At 41.0% G+C, this 22,539-nt stretch overlaps 1 protein-coding gene across 6 annotated transcripts in view; it reads right to left on the bottom strand.

Moving 5' to 3' along the window:
- Nucleotides 1-22,203, bottom strand: part of NRF1 (nuclear respiratory factor 1) — a 146,177-nt gene extending 123,974 nt beyond the window's left edge. For 3 of the 6 annotated variants that reach the window (XM_058724304.1, XM_058724303.1, XM_058724306.1), the window contains exon 1: nt 22,070-22,202. The gene's annotated coding sequence lies outside the window, so the exon portion shown is untranslated. Of the gene's footprint in view, nt 1-22,069 lie in introns of all 6 variants that reach the window. The other 3 variants (XM_058724305.1, XM_058724309.1, XM_058724308.1) reach the window with 2 other exon arrangements.
- Nucleotides 22,204-22,539: the final 336 nt, after the last annotated feature.

The following is a 22,539-nucleotide window of genomic DNA, read 5'->3' on the forward strand; positions in this document are numbered from 1 at the left end:
CTGGATGGCAGGGCTACAAATATTTTCATTTTTGTACTTTATTTTCAAAATTCTCTATAAAGATCACATATTACTTTCACAACTCCATTAAATCAAATATTTACAGCATGTTAAATGAGCACACTATAACTACATAGATCAATAAAGATTAATTCCTTGTGTAAAATTTGAAAACATATAAACATTATGTCTTTTCCATTGATACAACACATAAAGGTTTTTAAAATGCGGGAGAATGATAAACACCAAATTCAGAATAATGGTCGAAGCTGGGAAGGACGGAGTCTAGGATGAAGGAGTGAGTGTCCAGGAGGCTTCAATAATACCTATGATACTTTATTTCTTAAGCTGGGTAGTAGTACATTGTATTCATTATATTGTTCTATATCCTTCTTTATGCCTGAAGTATTTCAAAATTCTTTTAAAGCAGCAGCTACACAAGTCACCCCAAAGCAGTATTTAACCCCGATCTCTTCAAACTACTTAAATGGAATATGATACTAGAGGATAAAAGAGAGAAATGTATCTTTTATAAGTGAGAACATTCTTGGGCAATTTTAAAGCAGAGGTTCTGAAAGTGGGTTTTCATGTGTATTTGTACAAGCAAATAAAAACTTGAAATCTATATTCCATAAAGTATCTGCAGCAAACATTCTAATCTGTACCTTGCACGTAGCTCAAAATTAAATCTGTCCCATGTAATATATAAATTATTTGGAGTATGGCCTCATTTTACATTTCCACTTGCAACCCCATTTTAAAGCAGACTTCTTCCTTTAGTCGGTTTAAAAACGGTAAACTTTAAAGATGTAAAAATAAGATTAATTTCTGAACTCGTATTTTCCATCTTGGTGGATTTAAAATGGGTTCTTCTTTTTTTTTAATCTTATTAATGTTTAATTTTTGAGAGCGAGCGAGAGAGAGACAGAGCGTTAGCAGGGAAGGGGCAGATAGAGAGGGAGACACAGAATCCGAAGCAGGATCCAGGCTCTGAGCTGTCAGCACAGAGCCCCATGCGGGCCCGAACTCGAGCTGTGAGCTCATGCCCTGAGCCTAAGTCGGCCGCCCAACCGACTGAGCCACTCAGGTGCCCCTAAAATGGATTCTAACCAGGACATGACATCTCCCACAAAAAGCGCCACAGAAGTGGCTCACATAGTAACACAACCCCTGTATTAGCTACATCCTCTCACATTTGTTACATAGCTATGATAATGACAAAAGTTTAGGTAATGGCCTATCCCACCCAAGTTTTTCCTAGTCTCCACTATAATTTGAATCAAGAACTTTCAAGGACAGAAGGTAAATTCACAAGATCTTTAAAGAAACTCCTTAAAGTAAATCCAGTAACTTTTAACGTGAAACCAAAAAGTGTACTAGTATGATTGTTAGAAATGCCTTCGCTTATCTCTTACAATCTCTGCTTGAGATAAAAGTCAAAGGTTTTAAAAAGTAAGGATGGGGGGTGGGTAGGGAAAGACCTGCAAGGTTTAAGAAGAACTAGTACTGTTCTTCCCCATTTCCACCTTCAATGTCACCGCCCATTCCTACAACCTAGCCCTAAACCAAAAATAGACTGTTACAAACAAATCACCAGATAACAAAAGGAGTACTATTTATTTAGCAAACTGAAATTATCAAAGTAGCAAGATGGATTGAGGCTTCCTTCTACACTAAAAGAAAAGGATACATCGTGCTGTTTTTAGAACCCAATTCTCTGCCCCAAACAAAAGGAGAAAACAATAGTCCATAATCACAATAGACTATTCATCAGACAGGCTCCCTTAAAGGGGGAAAAGGACTCAATTAAAACTACCTACCTGGATCTGCAGTTTGTACGAACACAAGACTTTTATTTACTATTCTTCATAAAAAGTGGCTTGTTTTTAACATTCACCTTCTGTAACCGTTTTTGAAAAGATTTTACTAGATCAAGCAGTGACCCATTGAAATTTAAATGACATGTTTGCTTTTCAGATCAAATCCATGGACTTGAGGATCCTTTCTTAGGCCACTACAAATTTAAGGACCCGACCCAAGAACTAGAGGACTCCTTAACAGAAGCCTAACAAGGCTGGAATTGTTGGCTCCGCAGGTACTTGCATGCGTGTATCCGCTCCCTGTGCTTCTCTGAAACCAAGTTAATCCTGATTTTAACATCACCTCACATCTAGTTCTTTATTTCATAATTTGTATTTACGAAATATATTATCATCAATACTTCATTTGACCGTCTTATCCTCAACAACTGTGGAAAAGCTGCTTATTCAAGACTACCTCCATTATTTTACTCACCAAGTTTTGTCCTGTTTAAATGTCATATCACATTCACTAAACAAATATCCTTTAAGCACCTGCTCTGTGTAAAACCCTGGAGCAGAAACTGAAGAAGGACATCTGAATAATTAGTTTAACCCTCAAATAGCTTATAGCAGTAGTTCTCAAAGTGAACCGTGGGACCCTAGGACCCCTGTGACTTTTTCAAGGGATCCAGGAGATCAAAACTATTTGTGTAGTAACTGTGATACTGTGATTTACAAGAAATATATATTTGGTCATCCAAATGGGGGATGACCATTATAGTTAACATACAGTGTTATATTAGTTTCAGGTGTACAATATAGTGATTCAACAATTCTATACTGAGTGCTCATCACAGCATCACAGTAAGTGATCCCTGTCACCTGTTCCATCCGCCACCCCCCCTCTATTAACCATCAGTTTGTTCTCTACAATTAAGAGTCTGTTTCTTGGTTTGTCTCTCTTTTTTTTTTTTCTTTGTTCATTTGTTTTGTTTCTTAAAGTTCACATGAGTGCAATCATTTGGTATTTGTCTTTCTCTGGTTGACTTATTTCACTTAGCATTATATTCTCTAGCTCTCCTCATGTTGTTGCAAATGGTAAGATTTCATTCTCTTTTACGGCTGGATAATATTCCATTGTGTGTATATACCACATCTTCTTTATCCATTTATCTACGGATGGACACTTGGGCTACCTCCATATCTTGGCTATTGCACATAATGCTTCAATAAACATAGGAATGCATGTATTTCTCTGAATTAGTGTTTCTGGGGGGCGCCTGGGTGGCTCAGATGGCTAAACGTGCGACTTTTTTGTTTTAAATTTTTTTTAATGTTTATTTTTGAGAGAGACAGAGACAGAATGTGAGTGGGTTAGGGGCAGAGGGAGAGGGAGACACAGAATCCGAAACAGGCTCCAGGCTCTGAGCTGTCAGCACAGAGCCCGACACGGGGCTGGAACTCCCGGACTGTGAGATCATGACCTGAGCTGAGTCAGATACCCAAGCGACTGAGCCACCCAGGCGCCCCTCTTGTGACTCTTGATTTTGGCTCAGGTCATGATCTCAGTCATGAGATCAAGCCCCAGGTAGGGCAGCGCTGTGCTAAGGGTGGAGTCTGCTTAAGGTTCTCTCCCCTCCTTCTTGTGCCCCTCCCCTAATGCTCTCCCTCAGGGGGAAAAAAAAACCCCAATTTGAATTAATGTGGGTTTTTTAAATGTTTATTTATTTATTTTTGAGAAAGAGAGCGCAAGCAGGGCAGGGACAGAGAGAGGGAGGACACAGAACCTGAAGCAGGCTTCAGGCTCCGAGCTAGCTGGCAGTTCAGAGCCAGACTGAGCCACCCAGGGGCCCCATAAATTAGTGTTTTTGTATTTTGGGGGTAAATGCCCAGTATTGTATTTTGATCTCTGTCCACAGTTCCTGCCTCACAGCTCCTAAAACCCTTATAATTTCTGGTGATAAGGTTGACCAACCAAACTATCTTTCTTTTGTTATGTTATTTAAGGTGACTTTGGGAGTCTACAAAAGGGCAGGGAAGAACTTTTGGCCCCACCCCCACCTCCAGGAAGGGGGAGAGGGGCTGAAGGTTTCATCAGCCAATAGCCAAAGACTCAGTCAATCATGACTACATAACAAAGCCTCCATAAAAACCCAAAGGACTGTGTCCAGAAAGAGTCTAGGTTGGTGAACATACAGAAATGCTGGGAGAGTCACAGGCCTGTAGAGGGCACGGAAATCCCGTGCCCTCTCCGCCCTCTTCCCATCCCTTGCCCGATGTCTCTCTTTACCTGGCTGTTGATTGATTTCCTTTGCTATATCCTTTAATAAACTGGTAAAAATAAATGTTTCCCTCAGTTCTGCGAGCCTCTCTAGCAAATGAGTAAAACCTCGTGGGAATGTCTGATTTACCGCCAGCCAGTTAGAAGTATAGGTACAAAATGGACTTGTGATTAGCATTCTGAGTGGGAGGGAGTCATTGCAACCTCCATCTGCAGCTAGTTGGTCAGAGGCACAGGTAACAGCCGGGGACTTGTGACTGGTGCCTGAAGTAGGGGGCCAGGGGGCAGTCTTACGGGATTGAGCCCTTAACCTGATGCTATCTCTGGGTCAATAGTGTCAGAATTGACTTGAATTCTTGGATACCCTGCTGGTGCCCAGGAATTGCTTGGTTGTATGTATATAGGAAACCACCTCTCCGAGACACACACACACACACACACACACACACACACACACACGCACATTAGAACTGGTCTCAGGGTGCCTGGGTGGTTCAGTCGGTTGAGCAGTTAAGCTTCTGACTTCAGCTCAGGTCATGATCTTGCAGTTTGTGAGTTTGAGCCCACATCGGGCTCTCTGCTGTCAGTGTGGAGCCCACTTCAGATCCTCTGTTACCCCGCCCCCCCTCAAAAATAAATGAAAACACTAAAAAACACACAATTGGTCTCCGAACAATTTAACAGCCAAGACATGTGCCTTTTTCACTGTGCTTATATTTGCACTAACGGTGCAAACGCAACGGTAGGGTAAACCTACTGCCACCTTAGCACCATATATACTGCGTCGTTATGTGCACATAGTAAAACAGTCCATTTTATTGAAGAACGTGTTGATGAAAGAGTAAAAACTATTAATTTTATTAAATCTTCACCCTTGAGTTCTTGTCTCTTGACTCTTCTGTATAACCAAATGGAAAGTATTCATAAAGCAATTCTGTGTTCAGAAGCGTGCTGTTTCAAAAGCAGACGTATCATGCTTTGAGCTGCAAACTCAATTAGCTATTTTTTCCCCCAAAACACCATTTTTATTTCACTTCAAAGAGCTTTACTTTACTTCACTTTACTATACTTCAAAGAGCAGCGAATACACAAACTATACGGTTATTCAGACCTGGAGAAAGGACAAATATTTTTTCAAAAATAACAAGTGAGCCTGTCACTTCAAGGAAAATAACTGACAGTATTTGTTGCCAATGATAAAATTGGGGGATTTCAAATGATAATTAGGATTTTGGAAAACTTGTATCTGCCACGGTGAGCCTGATAGCTTTCTCTTACTTTTAAAAAGCCTTTTTGGATAAGATCCGTGGTAGTGTTAATGAACATGATTTTCGTGTCAATAGTTGGAAGATACGCCTAACTCAGTAAACTGGTATTTTCCAAACTGACCAATGTATGATGTTATAAAATCATGCATGGGTTAAAAGATTCTTTCAAAGTGTATGAGAAGCCAATAGACTGGAGCCAAGCAAAGTACAATTATGGTTTCTGAATCTCCACGGCAACTCACCTTTAAGAAATTAATATGGCTGAGTTTTGGTGTAATATCAAAGAAGAGTATCCACAATCATCCTAAAAGGCTCTTAAAACGCTTTTCCCTTTTCCAACTACATATTTGGTATGAGATGGGATGTTTTCCGTATATTTCGACCAAAGCAACATACTCAGCAGACTGAATGCAAAAACAGATAGAATCCAGCTGTCCTCTGTCAAGCCAAACATTAAAAAGATTTCCACAAACTGTAAAACAATACTCATCATTAAATTTTTGTTTTGGAAAATACAGTTTTTTCTATAACATGTAGTGTGCACCATTATTTTCAAATTAATTAATAAACATTTAAAAATTGCTGTTTAAATTTCTTATACAGTAAATATCAAAAGTTATAACCCACATAAACCTCAGTAATTTTTCAGGATATAAAAAAAAGGGTCCTGAGACCAAAGATTAAGAACCAGTATAATAAGAGAAAAAAATAGAAAACACAAATCATAACCCAAGGTCAAGAGTGTGACCACCGTCACGGACCATCTGTTCTTGGGCATCCCAGCTCTTCCTAACTAGGCCTGTGCTACCTATCAGGCTCATGAAGTAATTTATTTGGCCCTGCTGTCAATATAATCAAAATGAGTAAGTCTTTAAGCAAGCATAAAAAGGGCTTAAGCAATACCAAGATAACATGTTAAACCAATCTGAAGTGATAGTTTTTTCTTTACTAGTTTTCTAAATAAATGGCCCGAATTAAATTGGTTTTATTTCTCTGGTATAAACTTAGCCTATAAAGAGAAGTCTTTCACAAAGGACTATATAATATACAACTCCACTGGAAATGCATCCCACACAATCAAATTAGTAATGGAAAGCCATGGAATTTGGTTCCCTGCCTCTCAACAATAGGGAAAAAAAACCCCTAGAAATCCTACACTGGTGCTGGGGATCAGGACACAAAAGATGTCATTCCAAAAAGGGGGTGGAAGGGAAGCACTTTCTAAAGGACCATATGCACATAAGCAATCATTTGTGTTTTTAAAAAGGGAGATACAAACATACTTTTTGCTTAGCCTACCTTAAAGGATACACAAGAAACTGGCAGTGGTGGTGATTTCTGGAGAGGGAGACTGGAAGAGAAACTCATTTTTTTCCACTGTATTCCTTTTATATTATTTGATCTTTTAGCCATGTGCATATAAAACTTATGCAAAATAAATATTTTTAATTTTTTAATGTTTATTCATTTTTGAGAGAGAGAGAGGAAGGAGAACACAAGTGGGGGAGGGGCAGAAAGAGAGAGGGAGACACAGAATCTGAAGCAAGCTCCAGCTCTGGCTGTCAGCAAAGAGCTTGATGTGGGGCTCAAACCCATGGACCACAAGATCATGACCTGAGCCGAGGTCAGACGCCCCAGGTGCCCCCAAAATAAATATTTTTAGAACATCACTTGTACATCATCCATTCCTCTAGTCTTTTATCTCAAATGCAAATTCCAAACACTACTAGTAGGTATGGAAATCATTAAATGCATATTTATTACATAAGCAGTGGACACACATTTCATATACCTGACAGAAGAATCAAAAGCAGCCTGTCCATCAACCAAGACCTGATTACAGAAGGAGCACCTAACAATGCTATCCACCTGCCCAGCGTTGATATAGTTGCTACTTCAACGGTAACTTTTTTCTTTTTTATATTCACTACAGCATTTGCTTTAAGAAATATTCTCGGAATACCACCAGAGTAGGTAAGTCTAAAGACTCCTTTAAACCACGCAGCAACATAAAATTCAGAATAGAGCTACTACTATGCACTAGGCACCATGACTTGATAACGTAACACTCGTAACACACAACATAACACGTAACAATGTACACCTGGGTCTAAAACCTAACTACACGCTTTGGATTTAATAGTTACACCAATAAAAAAAGATGGAGGTTTTAACCAATTTCCCGGTTCAACAAGCCAATCTTATGATGTGGCTACAATACACATATTCAAATGTGGGCTTATTAATCATAGTGGCTACACAGTGCCCAGAATACAAATACCCACTGTAGTTTGTACCTATCAGGCCAATCTCACAACTCGTGCTGGGTTCTAGGCCACACATAACATCTAGAGACCCTAACAAAGCACAGTAGGGTCAGAATAGTTTGATATGTGGAAGGCAACATTTAATGAGTTAGCTATCATGTGGAAAGTACTTCACATGAATTTTTTTTTAATGTTTATTTTTGAAAGAGTGCAAGTGGGGGAGGGGCAGAGAGAGACAGACAGACAGACAGAATCCGAAGGCTCCAGGCTCTGAGCTGTCAGCACAGAGACTGACACAGGGGCTCAAACTCATGAAACACAAAATCATGACCTGAGCTGAAGTTGGATGTTTAACCAACCATGCTATGCAGGTGCTCCCTTCACATGAATTTTTCTTAAATCTTCACATTACCAATGATACAGGCATTACTAACCCTGTCTTAAGATTACAGAGATTCAGACTCAGAAAGGGCAAGTAACATGCTCAAATTTGCACGCAACTTAGCATTAACAGGATTTAAACCCAGAGCCCCTGTAACAGATTGAATGGTGGCTCCCCAAAAGGTAAGTCCGCATCCTAATTCCTGGAACCTGCGAGTGTTACCTTATTCGGAAAAAAAAAAGGTCTTTCAGATATAACTAAACTAAGCATCTTGAGATGAGGAGATCACCCTGGATTACCCAGGTTGGTCCAAAATCTAATGACAAGTGCCCTTATAGGAGTGAGGCCAACAGAGATTATACAGAGAGTAGCTCACAGAGGCATATAGCCACAAGTCAAGGAAAGCTAGCAGTCACCAAAAGCATGAAGTGGTAAAGAAAAGATTCCTCCCTACAGCCTCCAGAGGGATTGTGGCCCTACAAACACCTGATTCCTGACTTCTGGGCTCCAGAACTATGAGAGAATTTCTGTTATTTTAAGGCACTTACTTTATGGTAATTTGTTATGGTAGCCCTAGGAAACAGCCCCTCAACTCTTTCCAGCATACCCCATTACCTTTCCAAGAAGGCTGAAGGTCCCAGGGACATTTAAACCAAGAGACAATTCAAAAGGGGCACCTGCTCAGTTGGTTAAGCATCTGACTCTTGATTTTGGCTCAGGTCATGATCTCACGGTTTTGTGGGATCCAGCCCCATGGCATCAGGCTCTGCACTGACAGTGCAGAGCCTGCTTGGGATTCTCTCTCCTGCTCTCTCTGCCCTTCCCCCCACTTGCATGTTCTCTCTCTCAAAAATAAACTTTTTTTTTTTTTTTTAAAGGCAACTCAGAGGACTTTATAAAGAAAATATAAAGTATTGATTTGGGAAGTCCTAGAGAACAAAAGGTAGGACCAGCAGGTAAAACTTACAGGGAGAAATTTCAGTTGAAATTAAGTTTTCTAATTTATGTCTTAAAGATTAAAAATTAAACAGCCTTTGTTAAGTAGTAAATTTCCTATCATTGGATGTGTTCAAGGAGAGACTGATGATCATGTAACTTTGGGGAAGGGGGTGGCTTAGATGACTTAGAATCTGGTTCCACCTGGCGTTCCCAGAAATTATAAAGTATTAGATGGCACCACAAAGTGTGGTAATAAGGTAAAATATTAAATGAATTTTGCAATGTTTCCACAATCATTCAAATAAATACTGACTGCTTGTTACATTGTCAGGCACTGTGGTTGATAATGGACACTATGTTTGTATCTATGATCATGAAGCTTTACAAGCCGGTGGGAAAGACAGACATGTATCGAGTAATATACAAACAAATGTAAAATGACATGTATAACACATATGGTAAAGTGCAAAAATGAGGGAGAGCTGAATAAAGTTCCTGAGGAAATTATGCTCGAGGATAGACCTCAAAGTCATAAAATGTATATGATTTTACTAAAAAGAGATGAAAGGGAAAAGCTTTCCAGACAGAAGGAACACCAGCAGAAAAGACCTTATAGTTAGGGGAGCATGACTGATACAAAATGAGTCCAAAAGTTACTAGGTACCACATAAAAGAGCTTTGTCTTCATCCTAAATTCAATGGGGGAAATGACCAGAGCTGTGTATTTAGAAAAGATCGATTCATTCTGGCTGCACTGAGGAGAATGGACTAGGGCTTAGCCAGAGTGGATGCAGGTAGACCAGTTGGAGGTTATTCCAACAGTCCAAGAAAGAAACCATAGCAACTCAGACATAAGTGGTAAAGGTGAAATGAAGAGGGCAAATTGAGTTTAGAGAGTTAAATAAACTTTCTAAAGGATTTGGTGGCACTGAAAGATGAAAGTTTCTAAGAAACCAGATGAAATGGTGGTACCATTCACTGAGGTGAGCCAGAGCTGAACAGGACCAAGTTTGATAAGGGAATTTCATTTTGAGAAGTGCTTCTGAAGCATCCAAGAAATGCCAACTGGACCATTGGATATAGGGTTCTGAAACTTCACTGTAGGCCGAATCTGAGTGTGCATATTTACATGGAACAACTGCACAGACTTTTATCATTAAGGGAAACCAGTTATTGTTACAAAGTAATCAATTCTCTTTAAAAAAATTTTAACATTTATTTATTTTTGAGAGAGAGAGAGAGAGAGAGAGAGAGAGCACGAGCGGGGGGGGGGGGGGGCAGAGAGAGGAGACACAGAATCTGAAGCAGGCTCCAAGGCTCTGAATTGTCAGTACTGAGCCCGACACAGGGCTCGAACCCACAAACTGTGAGATCATGACCCGAGCTGAAGTCAAACACTCAACTGACTGAGCCATCCAGGCACCCCAGTAATCATTATTCTTAAGATAATTTCAAAATCATGCTAACCTAAAAGACAAGAATCACTACTGTACTCAAAGCCCTAAATTACTACTAAACAAAGATTACCTATTTAAAGGGCACTGGATATTTGGATATATACCACTCTCTGGCTACAAAATGGATTTCTTCAGAATAAAGACAATTCATCTTGGTGGACTCTCAACTTAGAATTAGCTACTGTTCTCAAGTATTTTGGACACAAAAACTGAAAACAAGTTTAACAGGCAATAAGTTTGTACGTATTATTCTCAGATTTTCTACCTCTCGCTGTCTGGAAGACATTGATTTAAGCATCTTTTTTTTCAAAAAAAATTTTTTTGATGTTTATTTTTGAGAGAGTGTGAGGAGGGGAGAGGTAGAGCGAGAGGGAGACACAGAATCCCAAGTAGGCTCCAGGCTCTGAGCTGTCAGCACAGAGCCCAACATGGGGCTTGAACCCTCGAACCAGGAGATGATGACCTGAGCCAAAGTCGGACGCTTTAACCAGCTGAGCCACCCACGCGGCCCTGACTTAAGCATCTTAACTGTCAGGTATAGTTTTTCTCCTAAAAAAGATTCTAATCTTCAAAGTAAAAGGGAAGAGAATAAACAAACCAAACTTTTTTCTTCTGACACACACTTCCACAGGCTTTATACTATACTTGCTTGAAAAAGGACTAAATTGCTTTGGACATTAGTTGCCATAACTAAGGAACTATTTACCCTAGGTTTGTTTTCCATTTTGTATAAAATACAAAAAGCAAACCAACTACCAGAGGGATTAAAGACAGACCTAAATGAGAAGGCAGGAAAATTGGGTTATGTTACCAACTGCAAAGAGAATCCACTGTATAAAATCTTTAAGGAAGTTAACTTTGAGAAAAATCAAGTTATTTTACATAAAATTAGTATTATATATACCACGTACTTCACTGAGGGGAAGCACAAATGAGATTACGTAGCATTTTATATTTGTACACATATTTAATTTTATATGTACAAAATCTTTTGAAATCCCCATAATGCTTAAAAACCCAAGTATTAATACTTCTGTATTATACTACTGATGCTACTAATATCTAATTTGTTCTCAATAAGAACAGAAAAACTCAGAAGGTCCCAGGGTAAAATAAAAGAACCAATAATATATTGAGATGAACTTGCTCACTTCAGAAACTACCTTGCAAATAGACATCTTAGCTCAGGAAGTATGAGAGCAGGGTGGAGAAAAAACGAATTATTATGTGAATGAAATTGAGGTTAACCCAGGATTTAGCTTTCATTCTTCACTAAGTAAGCTTTCACAGGCAAGCCCTTTCGCCCTTACTCCAAGTTATCCTTACCTCAGCAAAACCACACAGAGCACGAAACAAACAGCAAGCATTTTCTGAACAAATTTGAATTTGGAGAGAAACTTTTAACTATCTTTAATATTTCATTAAAACAAACGGATTTACAACTGCTGCACTAAGAATATTTCAGGGCAAAGATAAACAGATGAATTAAATATCCTCAGACATTTTTGGTTCAAAACAATATGCAGGGTATAATTCCATTTATCATATACAGTATGTGCATGCACATACATATACCCCTAAAGGAATATCTAAAACTATTATTCATTATCTTTGTATCGTTGTACATTTTTGTAAATTTGTACAAATTTTTGTAAATTTGTATGTATATTTTAAATTTTCTTCTTTTTGCTTTCTTACAATGAACACATATACATACCTTTTTACTTTAAGAAAATACCAGATTTATTAACATGTCATAACACAGACTCAGAATTAATTTTAGAAGGAATTTTTATTCAGAAGAAATTTTAGATATCATTTCTATCCTCTTCATTTTTCAAGTGAGACAACAGGCCCAGTGAGGATAAATAACTTGCCTGCCCAAAATCTGACAGTGAGTCCTTAGGGCCGTAATTATATCATCCACGCTTGTGTGTGTGTGTGTGTCGGGCGGGGGGGGGGGCGAGGTTATAAAAGTTAACGCATTTTCACTAAAGATAGTTTGAAAGTTACAAGAAAAAAGATGAAAATCACCTATATGCTTATAAATCAAAGATAACCATTTAACTTGAAGGGTTTTTTGGGTTGTTTTCTTTGTTAAATTGCTCACTACAAAAATTATTTATTTTCAATATAGAAAAACTTTTAAAATATAGAACCAAAAATTAAGGAAGAAAAGACAAAAATTTTAACATTCCGTTATATAACTGGTGATGTCAGAATCATTACTTTCTTAGACTTAGTACCTGAAGCCAGTTTTGGATCAAAAGACTACTTCTGTGATGGCATTTTTATTTAGCAAGCCTTGGTTGGTTCTTTAATTGGTGGATTATTTTTATGTAGGGGCTAAGAATTTTATTTCATAATTGTTTAATAAAAGACAAAGGACTAGGGCACCTGGTGGCTCAGTCAGTTCAGCGTCTGACTTCGGCTAGGGTCATGATCTCACGGTTCATGAGTTCATGAGTTCGAGTCCCACCTGGGGCTCCCTGCTGTCAGCCTGTCAGCACAAAGCCTACTTCTACTTCGGATCCTCTGTCCCCCTCTTTCTGCCCCTCCCCCGCTTGTGCTCTCTCAAAAGCAAATAAACATTTTAAAAAAGTATGTTTCTAAACAACAACAAAAAAAGACAAAGGACCAAAACGCAGCGAACAAAGGATAAGATAAAATACTCCTTGGGGCGCCTGGGTGGCTCAGTCGGTTGAGCATCCAACTTCAGCTCAGGTCACGATCTCGCCATCCATGAGTTCGAACCCCGCGTCGGGCTCTGGGCTGACGGCTCAGAGCCTGGAGCCTGCTTCCGATTCTGTGTCTCCCTCTCTCTCTCTCTGACCTTTCCCCGCTCATGCTCTGTCTCTCTCTGTCTCAAAATAAATAAATGTTAAAAAAAAAAAATACTCCAATTCTATTTAGGAATCTTATCTGTAGGTTTAGTGACTGTAAAGATAATCCACATACACAAGCTAATTACAAGTTACAAGCACACATTTTCTATGCTTAAGATTACCCAAAATATTTATTCATTGCTTTCTTGCATTTACCAATACTTCTATAGGGTATTCTATAAAAAATTGCTGGCATTGGGTCGCTGGGTGGCTCAGTCAGTTAAGCGTCGCTCTTTGGCTTAGGTCCTGATCTCATGGTTCAGGAGTTCGAGCCCAGCATCTGACTCTCTGCTGTCAGCATGGAGCCTGCCTTAGATCCTCTGTCTCCCTCTCTCTGCCCCTACCCCAGGTGTGTGCACACAACTCTCTCTCTTAAAAATAAACAACTCTTTTAAAATAAATAAACGAGCACTTTAGAAAAACATTGCTGGCATTAATTATAGAAAACACGTGAGTTATGAACAAATATAAAAATAAGCTAATCAAACTAATAAGCTACTGAACTACCATCAACTCAATTTGCAAGACATCAAAAAAAACTATTTCACCTTTACCTTGTCCTTTTAAAATTCCTACCTTCTATACACTTTTTTAAATGTTTTTATTTATATATTTGAGAGACAGAGAGAGAGTGCAAGCAGGGGAGGGGCAGGGAGAGAGGGAGACAGAATCTGAAGCAGGCTCCAGGCTCTGAAATGTAGCACAGTGCCCAACGTCGGGCTCAAATCCACAAGCCCCGAGATCATGGCCTGAGCTGAAATTGGACGCTGAACCAACTGAGCCACCCAGGCGCCCCACCTTCTATATTGTTTATAAAGCACATAAATGTATTAGGACAAGAGCACAGGAACATCATTTATAAATAAATGTGATTCAGAATGTGTGCTCAAAATTTTACTTGTAAGGATGACAATCAAAAGTTGGAGATCACTGGGCCATGTGAGTGGCTGCCAGCTAAGCCTCTGACTCTTGATTTCAATTCAGGTCATGATCTCATGGTTCATGGAATCAAGCCCCAGGTCAGGCTCTGCACTATTAGATGGGATTCTCTCCCCATCTCTCTGCCACTCACTCATGTACACGTGCACATGCACGCACTCTCTCAAAATAAGTAAGTTGGAGATCACCCCGAACCTAGGGCCTAGCTAACAAAACTGTCTCCTAATATCAAAGATCCAAAAATTATAGAGGAAGAAAGTAAAAATGACCAGTTATCTAAAATTTTAGAATGAAATAATTTTGGAATAAATAAGATCTAATATGGAACATTATTAAAAATTTGCCTAAACTTCTGGGGCGCTGGGTGACTCAGTCGGTCAAGCATCCAACTTTGGCTCAGGTCATGATTGGTTTGTGAGATCGAGCCCACATGGGGCTCACTGCTGTCAGTGCAGAATTTGCTTCAGATCCTCTGTCCCCTTTTCTCTGCCCTTCCATAACTGTCATACTTCTGAAAGACCCTATAGGGGTCCAATGGTATTTTCATTTCATGGTCAGAAAAATTAAGCAAGGAGAGAATTTCTTGCCCCAAATGAGTGGACTGAAACATTTGTGCATTTTAGAAAATTTCCAAAGTACAAGCAACTCCCAACTTAAAAAATTTTTAGTGCAATCTATGAACCAGTTAGATTTCTTTCAAAACTTATTTTCTCTTTAGAATAGTAATTTGAGGGGAGCCTGGGTAGCTCAGTCGGTTGAGTGTCTGACTTCAGCTCAGGTCTTGATCTCACAGTTTGTGAGTTCAATGCCTGCATCGGGCTCTGTGCTGACAGCTCAGAGCCTGGAGCCTGCTTTGGATTGTCTCCCTCTCTCTCTGCCCCTCCCCCGCTCACACTCTGTCTCTCAAAAATGAATAAACATTAAAAAAATAAAAATTAAATAAATAAAATAAAAATAAAATAGTAACTTGATCTCTCACAAAGCACATTGTATATAGTGCATGAATAGATAGTCATATACTAGTGTGAATCCTGGAGTATAAAACAACAACAACAACAACAACAAAAAACCCAGAAAACAAAACAAAACCCCAAGGAATCCAGAAGACTTGGCAAGATTCTGAAACTGGTGAAGCTTTGCTTTGACATTCCTCCCACCTTCCTTCTGGTGCTCGTAGTCCCATCTCCTAGAGGTGCCTCAGATCTTCCCAAAGTTCCTCACTTGAGATACTCACTCAAAATTTCTTCCCCTTGGTCTGTCCCAGTCAATCCGGTTAACTGATTTCAGACAACTAACACAATAAATATCTGACTGAATTACCAATACTGAAAAGGCCTTTGACTTTTCTGTGTGTCAAGAATGCTTTGAGAATCTCAGAAAAGTTATGGACCCTCTCCCCAGAAAAATCACACACACATACAAAATTTTTCATACAATTTCAAGAGATCAGGGTTACATGGCCAAAATATATCCATGAGTCCCAGAACTATAAAACCCAGGTTAAAATACCTCTGCACTTCACATGTGAATATTATAAAACCTCAAAACTTTTCAAGAGGAATTTGTATTTTAAGAGACTATAAACTCAAACATACTATACTATACACTCAAATCTATAAACTCCATTATTTTTTTTAATGTTTATTTATGACAGAGACAGAGCATGAGGGGGGGGGAGGGGCAGAGAGAGAGGGAGACACAGAATCCGAAGCAGGCTCCAGGCTCCAAGCAGTCAGTCAGCACAGAGCCCACATGGGGCTCGAACTCACGAACCACGAGATCATGACCGGAGCCAAAGTCGATGCTTAACCAACTGAGCCACCCAGGCACCCCAAATCTATAAACTCTGTTAGAATTTAAGTTCCCTCCCAAAGCTTTTATACTGTAATTCCCGTAAGAGAAGGGGAAGAATAGGACCTATTTCTAAGCATGGGTCATCTATTAAATCGGGTTTTATAAGCCTTACCCCCTGTATTCAATAACGCTCCAGAAATCTATTGTGTTTAAACTATCATGATTCCTGGCAAAACAATACACATGCATACACACACACACACACACACACACACACACACACACACACACCCCTTTTATCTCTGAAAATTCCTTTTATCTCTGAATTGCCAAATCCAGTTTTCACCCTAATGAGCTCTCTGTAGTATTTCAGGTTGCTAAATTCCCCATTAAAATTCCCTTACCCTCTAGACTCAGCTTCTTCCACCCCATACTATTTATCTTACCTCTTTAGCCATTCTTTTTCAACTTCCTTCATAAGCCCCTCTTCTTCCACCTGACCTACAAATGTAGCTGCTTGGCAAGGTCGCCCTTAGTCTTTTCTTCAGTCCTGATTTTATACTCTTTGGCAATTTCTAGATGACATTATGCTAATGAATACAAATCTCATAATTGATCCCCACTTCCCTTTCTGCGCCAGCCCAAATCTGTCAATAGGGACCTATATGACATATCTCGATTCCCACATTGAGAACCATACCCTATTACCTTCTTCCTCAAATTCTGTTATTCCAATACATTCCCTATCTTAATTAAAGGCATCATCATTCATTAACGAACTCTAATCTTTGAACTCCCCCATGCTGTTCCCAATCAGGTCACAACAACCTCATCAGCTTCATTTCCCACTACTCCCTAAGTACAGAAAAGTCTACTGGCTATTTCTCAGACTATCAATGCCCTTCTCCTAGCCTCTTCTCCATCAGGCGAAACAGCGACTCACCTTTCCAAGCCCTACTTAAAGATCTCCTACATGAAGTCTTCCCTAACCTCACTTTCTACTTGCATCACTCACCCTCTCCCTCTATAAATCCCACACCAATTTTTCTTTACTTCTCAACATGCTATATGAATGGATAGTTGAGCCCTTATCTTCCTCCCCTAGTAGAAAAGGCCTGTGGTTTATATGTTACCGTAGCACTTAACACGTGCCTGGAATAAAGTAGGTCTTTAATCAATGTCTGGTGAATGAATGGCAAAACTCCAAAGTGAGGACATAGTTAAGGTTATTTCTCAATGGAGGGTATGCCCCCTTTTGAACATAAAACAATAATTAAGTCCCCTAGTCCCTCACTCCCCATTTCTAGTCTACTGCTTAGTTTTAAGCAAGGTTTCATGGGGACATTTCCTCACTTCCTCTTGTTCTTTGTAGGGTGAGCTGCCAGCCTAACCACATTAGCATTCAGGAGCAGCAACAAAACAGACTCTCCAAGTGCTAAAAAGCAAAGACTTTACAATTACCAATAGTAAAATACAAGCTCCTTTTTAAAAATAGTCTTAACGTTTATGCATACAAATCTCATTCTTCAAGATTCTGAAAAAGGTTTGGCATAGTTTATCCAACAGGCACCATTTAAGAGTTCTTAAGAAAATGTCCACTTGTCCAACTATCTCAACCAAAATTTACACATTTATAACCATAGAAATCAGCATGCATGAATTAACCTAAATAATATGCTTATATACAAAATACACTATAAATAGTAGTCTAAGTCACCAGATGACCCACACATAATTAGCTCTTTTAGCTTCTTTTAAAAATACATGTCCAGGGGCGCCTGGGTGGCGCAGTCGGTTAAGCGTCCGACTTCAGCCAGGTCACGATCTCGCGGTCCGTGAGTTCGAGCCCCGCGTCGGGCTCTGGGCTGATGGCTCGGAGCCTGGAGCCTGTTTCCGATTCTGTGTCTCCCTCCCTCTCTGCCCCTCCCCCGTTCATGCTCTCTCTCTGTCCCAAAAATAAATAAAAAATGTTGAAAAAAAAAAATTAAAAAAAAAAACCAAAACATGTCCAAAATTCCAGTGATCATCCCAATCTATAAGACTAGATTCTTTTATCAGTATCACCCTTTCTCCCTCTTCTCCCCACCAACTTTCACACACACACACACACACACACACACACACACACACACACACCCCTACCTCCCTTAACAGACCTGGTTTCCTCAAGAAATGATCTGATAGCTTAGGAGCAGTTTGATAAGGCAGGCTACATGGTCTGGCATTCTGGAGAAGATTCCATATGATACAATTATCTTCTAAGAGACTGCTGTTGGTGACAGAATACAGATTTGCCTCAAGAGATCACAAATGTGGTAGACCTGCCATAACTGTCCCCTACTTTTTTTGTTTTTTGTCTTTTAAAAATATACTAGAATCTCACTCTCAACTTGTATTTCTGTCTTTTCTTCAGTTCATATAAATGTTCACATTTTAGGCATACAGACCTGGTGAAAAGACAAAAAAAAAAAAAAAAAAAAAAAAGACATGGTGAAATGTGTTTGAAGCTTCAGTAACTAAACTGCACCAGGGTCAAAAACTTATTACCCTAATTCTGAACTGCACTTCAAAAAAAAAAAAAAAAAAAAGTATGCTCCAAAGCATATATAATCCACTTATTTTTCTTGAGCAGTCAAAAATTCTTTTCATTTTCCAAGTTTTGTCCATATTACATCGAAATAACTTCAGACAAAGCATTCTTGTTGCTCCAGGATTAAAACTTTCCAATAGCTCAATGTGGTTGTAATCTTCTGGAAACACCTGAAATTGATTTGTTTCACCTCCTTTTACTCTTTCTCTTCCAGCCTGTTCACCTTAGGAGAATATTGATGGACAAAAGTTCTAACTGAAAAGTCCAGAAAGTGGATAATCTATCCCCTAGCTAATAAGAAAGGAACTATGATACATAATACACAAAAATTGACATGTATCCAGAGCCTCAAAAACAAACAAACAAACAACCCACCCAATGACTGGACTTGGTCTAAATAAGCTTAACAAGTAGGTTTCTTTTTCATTGCTGTTTTACTGAGCATTTATGGAAAACTATATTTGGATAAGCTCAGGCTAGCTTTAACTCTCAAGAAAAACATGAAAAAACGGAGAGAAAAATCTTCTAATTTTTTTTTTTTTTTTTTAGAAAATAAAAGATTGGTATTTATTTTAAGGCTGCTTTTCCAAATACAATAAACACTATATACATACATAGATATACACACACACACACACACACACACACACACACATAATTATATAATTAATGAGCATCACACAGTCACAAACATCTAAATTCAAACATCACATTTCCTGGACTAATTACAACCCAAGAGGGTGCACTCAAATTCTTGAGGTTAGATAGACACTTCTGAGACTCAACAACCAGAGTTCCCACTTTAAACTTCCAGTTTTTCAGTGGCACTGAGTAGATGAACAAGCTCACTGCCACACAAAGCTGGGCTTGCCTAAAGAGGTCTGACAGGAGCTGAACACACGCAATAACTTCCTGTTCTCCAGAGGACTGGAGGGTGTGCTTCTACAGGCTGACAATTCATAGACCTTTCAAAACCCAAAAGTTAATATGTCTTTTCAAATACTTTTGAAAAAAAATTTTAATTCCAAAAATTACTGTTCATCATTATTATTCCCCAGTTATTTACTGAATATCATTATATAAGGAAAGAGGTATAAAAAAGTTAATCCCAGACCCCAAGGAGCCTAAATTTCCCTTAAAACAGTTACCCATTTGTGATTACTTCACATAAAATACTTCTCGAAGACCAACCCAGGGGTCTGGTTGAATTCACAGTACATAGGCAATGCAAATTCAGGTATTTAAATCATAGGGAGTTTGTCTTCAGCTCCCTAACAAAATTAGAGATGGATGTATACTTGCAATTCAATAAAAACAAGAAACCTATAATTTGGGGAATATACAAGAATTGGAAGGGAAACCTGAAATCCTTTCTGTATCTGGACAAGGTCTCTCATTATTTCCTGTTCTTATAGTTACTTCCTAAATCCAGAAGCTAAATTTCCTTAAAACCTGATAAGAAATCTATTTCCATGAAAACGCTTGGCTTAAGATTTTTTTTTTTCCTAAATAAGAAATATGACAGCTACTAAGCAAAAAGTCATTTTTTGTCATATATGTTGCATTGGGCGGGGGAGGGGAAAGGCACATAGGATGAAATCAAAGGATTTCAAACAAGGATGTGCCAAAAAATAATAAGCAGTATTAATCTCATTATATTTTTTGTCTTTGTCATGAACCCAATCAAAAGTCACATCTAACTCCTGTCAGAAAAAAATAAAAAGTCCCTTGACACAAACAATTTTGCACACAATTTAGGACCCAATATACTGCGCTACATGTGATAATTGTATGTTTCCTCTCCTGCTCATAAAACAAGGCAATTACACTCATGCGCAGATAGAACAGTCATATTTTCACTACCTTATGAGAAAACATGTCAAACTAATTTCAAACACAATTCTAGGGATTCGGGATACTACTACTGAATTTTAAAAACAAATCAAACAAAAAATCCCCAGCATCTCCAAGGCCCCTCCTCCCCTCTTTCCTTGAGTGAAAAACAGCCCAATAACTTACTGTTAAAAGCCATAGTAAAAGGATTTTTTTTTTTAAAGGCCTGGACCAAGATGAAATAGGAAAAGGATCACTGTGGGCACAGATGATGCCCTGGGGAAAAAGGTGAGATGCACATACCCATTCTCCTGTGAGCACTGTCCAAGCTGACAGGTTCACTCACACTGCCTTCGCTTTAGAAGTTTCCCGATACATTGTCTCTACACACTTAAGAAAATGTGAATTTTGCTCTGACCACAGAAAGAATTAAGCACAACTGACACCAGCTCTAAAGTAAGGAATTAATATATTCTAATCTAACGCTTAAGAAGGGACGGAGTTCAGGCAACAGCTCCTCCAACTGGCTGGAGCAGATTATCATTTGAAGCCCTAAAAATACTAAGATTTTTAAACAACTCCAAGTTCTGATGGGTACAGTCAGATGCACTATGAAACTTTGGGACCAGCGGCAACGACACAACAGGTGAGAGAGGCGGTGGACATCACTGCACAGTGAGGTGGACAACATGCAGGGGGCAAACCCTTGAGTTCCCCGAAAGGCTGGGGACATGAGATAATACCCATGCACCAGGCCAAGACCCCGTCTTTACAGTGGCAACAGTTCTGTTCCTTCCGAGGGTCGCGCCACTCCCCCTCTCCTCACCCAGGGGACCACCACCCCAGGCACAGGAAGAACCGAGGCCCCTCCGCGGGCAGCATCTCAGCTGGGGAAGAAAACACAATGTCGCTCCTTATTTCTGCGTACAAAAGGACTTTGCGCCCTCCTCCTCCAACTGCCGCCGCTGCTGCCCGGGCCGCCTCCTAACTTGCAAGAAGGTGGGCAACGCGCCATATTCCAGCGTCCCCCGGTCTACCTGGGTAACAAGCCCACGCCACCCCGGCGGGAGGGAAGCTTCGGAAGCCGCCCAAGAGCCAGCCTCCTCTCCCGCAGGAGACAGCAGCTCCCGCGCCCCGGCCCAGCCCGCCGCGCCGCCCGCAGACCAGCCCCGGGAAGGGCCGAGGGGGCGAGCGGGGAGCCGCGGCTCCGGTCCCGCGCAGCCCGCCCACCTCCCGCTCCCGGCGCGCTCTCCCGGGCCTCCCGCTCCCAAGCCCGCGGGAAGGCCGGGCCCGGGCCCCGGGTTCCACGGTGGAGAGGAGGCCGCGGCCCCTAGAGCCTCAGGCGGCGGGGGAGGCCGGAACCCTGGGGCTCTCGGGAGGGCAGCGCCTCCCTCCCGAGCCCGCCAGGACGCCTGGGGCCTAGTGCGGCCTGCGCATCCTCGGGGTGGCGGTTTGACTGGGCCGGGCCGGGGCCCCCCGCCCGAGGCGGGCCGAATCCGGCGGGGGCCCAGGCCCGGAGCCGGGGGCGGCAGGGTGCAGGCTGCGGGGCGGGCCGGCCGGCCGGCGGGCGGGCGGCGTGTTGCGGCTGCGCCGGGGCTGAAATAGCTGGAGATTGCGCGGTAGGGCACTCACCTCAGAGCGGCTGCGCTACCGTGGGCCTGCGCCGTGGAGACTGCGACCGCGCCGGCTCCTCGCAGCCTCCTGCCACCAGCGGCAATGGCGAGCGCTGCCGCCTCTGCCGCCGCCGCCGCCGCCGAGGAGGGGGAGGGGAGGGAGATGAGGCACGCACGCGACGCACGGGCTCGGCTTCCCCGCCCGGCGGCCGCCATGATGGGGAGGTCGGAGCTGCCTCTGCGGGGCTGGCCCGGAGGGGTTCTGAGCTAGGGTCCCTGCCGTTATCTTCGGCCTCCTCGAGTACGCATTTAGCTTCAAAGGATTGGATGGGGCCGGGACCACGGAGGCAACCGGATTAGTGGGACTCTCGGGAGAGTGGCGCAAGCAGCCCAAGATGGTTGCTAATCTGGAAATAGTAACATTTCTCGCCCCCCGGCCCCGAGAATTAGCACCTCCTGAATGAGCCTCGGCAATCGGTAACTAGCTTC

This window comes from Neofelis nebulosa, chromosome 4 (assembly GCF_028018385.1).
Source record: "Neofelis nebulosa isolate mNeoNeb1 chromosome 4, mNeoNeb1.pri, whole genome shotgun sequence".
Lineage (NCBI taxonomy): Eukaryota > Metazoa > Chordata > Mammalia > Carnivora > Felidae > Neofelis > Neofelis nebulosa.